This window comes from Mus caroli, chromosome X (genome assembly GCF_900094665.2).
Source record: "Mus caroli chromosome X, CAROLI_EIJ_v1.1, whole genome shotgun sequence".
Lineage (NCBI taxonomy): Eukaryota > Metazoa > Chordata > Mammalia > Rodentia > Muridae > Mus > Mus caroli.
This window is the reverse complement of record NC_034589.1, coordinates 140,365,670-140,367,368: the sequence shown is the minus strand read 5'-3', so window position 1 is coordinate 140,367,368 and position 1,699 is coordinate 140,365,670.

Sequence of the window (1,699 nt, the reverse complement as noted above, 5' to 3'; positions counted from 1 at the left end):
TGTGCAAGGGTACTTATAACTGGTTACTGTGCAAGGGTACTTATAACTGGTTACTGTGCAAGGGTACTTATAACTGGTTACTGTGCAAGGGTACTTATAATTGAGTAGGATTATTGGTTGCTTAGCTCCTTTGGAAGATTCATGACACCTTTTGATATCATAAAAGTTTGTCCTCAGGGAGATGATTTTCAGGTCAGTTCAGTTTCAGCTCATCAGCCCAGTGGATCTGTTGTGTAGTATTTTCCTAGACATTTAAACATTCCATCCTGTGGAGAATTCTGTTCTTTAAACCAAAAGATAGAGATCTCAAAATATCTCCAGGAAGTTTCTGAAACTAACTAGATTCACTAAGTCCCTTCCTCCCAGAGTAAATATAAAGCCTGTTGAGAGTTACTCGTAGACAAGCCAAGTTGCAAAGAAAACACTGAGACCTGACTAGATAGCTGCCTGGATGAAGCAGAAGACAGCCAAGCTGACTGAAAGAGGTTTCTACCAAATAACTCACGAGCAAAGGACATTCTTAAACCCACTGAGCTGCCTTCAGGTTGTGCGGTGTTTTCACCTTTTGTGAGTTGCCACCTGTTCTGGACCGGGCTTTGGTAACGCAGTTGTCTTTGAGTTATTTCTGCTCCTGTAACTCCTCACCTGTTGGCAAATTTGCCAAGAATGGAGTCACGTGAGGAGAATTCTGAAAACTTTCAAGAATACTCCAAGAAACCAAGAGTCTTGTAACCTTAGTTTTTTCAAAACACAGAAGTAATCTTGGGATGTGTTTTTGTGGTCCTCCTAGGTATAATGGATAGAAGTGAGTTTACTTCAGATTATTCATTATTGATTGCTGTTGTTATTCAATTAAAATTTTTATATGTCTCCATGGAATGGCATGTTTTTGCCATTCGCCTTGCCTTTGTGATTGTCTACAGCTTCAACTCATGAGAACTTTACTCATGTGATTTGTCTTAACTCTCAGAGTATAAATTGGCTGATTCTCTGAATAGAGTTGGCTATTACATGAGACTTTAGTCTGCCTCATTTATAATCTTCATACTCCCAGGTCCTACTACCTCTAGACCAGCGACACTTACCCATATTCCTGTAAGTAGTCCCAATAAAACTTTGAAATTTTGTGGCATCTGTACTTTTGTCTGTCATGTGCTCCTATCTGGGGTTAATAGAAGTGTGTGTTATATCTTCCCAGGAAAAAATCTTGTCATACAACAGGGCTCTGTGCCTGAGATACACAGTGTCTTCAGCAATAGGGACTTAACTTCCACTTCTGGGGGACAATCAAGAGAAACAGCAATAGCTTATGATGTTTTGGGAGGCTCTTGGATAATTCTGATCAACAACTCAAAAGAGGGCTTTTCATGGCAGACGGGTGGTGGAGTTGAGACAGTGTTTGGCTCTTAGAGGGAGCATTGAAGTAAGTGGGTTATCCACTCTCTTAGCTAGGGTTATTATAACTCTTATGAAACACCACGACCAAAGACATTTGGAGAGGAAAGGACTTACTTGGCTTATACTTCCTCCTCACCACATCATTATCTATCACTGAAGGAAGTCAGGACAGAAACTCAAACAGGGCAGGGACCTGGGGACAGGGACTGATGCAGAGGACATGAAGGGGTGTGGCTTACTGGCTTGCTCATCATGGCTGGCTCTGCCTGTTTTGTTTTTCTTTTTATTATTATTTTATTAG